Genomic DNA, 496 nt, shown 5'->3' with positions numbered 1-496 from the left:
AAATACATATGAAGTCAACTAACCAAACAGAGACAGAAAACAAAACAACCATGAAAAGGAATGAAGTAAAATACATAATATTGGAAAGAGGAAATCAAAAAAACACGGCCAGTAATATTTTCAGGGAGACAAAATTTGTTCATTTGTATAATAACAAAAGAATGCTTCAAGAAAGGGAACATCAGAACAATTAAGATTTATTTCTTAGGAGAAAAGATACTTTTCATTCTAATCCCCCCCAAAGCAACTATTTGAAACTGCTTATAAAAATGGGGGGGGTACTTTTGGGCATTTATCCAAATGATCACAAACAAGGTCACACTAAAGCTACCAACATAACTATGTCTATCACAGAATTATTTACCATAACTAAGATATGGAACCAACCCAGATGCCCCTCAGTAGATGATTGGATCAAGAAAATGTGGTATATATACACAATGGAATTCTATGCCTCCATCAGAAAGAATGACATTGCCCCACTTGTCAGGAAATG

Source organism: Dipodomys ordii, unplaced genomic scaffold, assembly GCF_000151885.1.
Source record: "Dipodomys ordii isolate 6190 unplaced genomic scaffold, Dord_2.0 Scaffold8, whole genome shotgun sequence".
Classification (NCBI taxonomy): domain Eukaryota; kingdom Metazoa; phylum Chordata; class Mammalia; order Rodentia; family Heteromyidae; genus Dipodomys; species Dipodomys ordii.
This window is presented reverse-complemented; position numbering follows the sequence as displayed.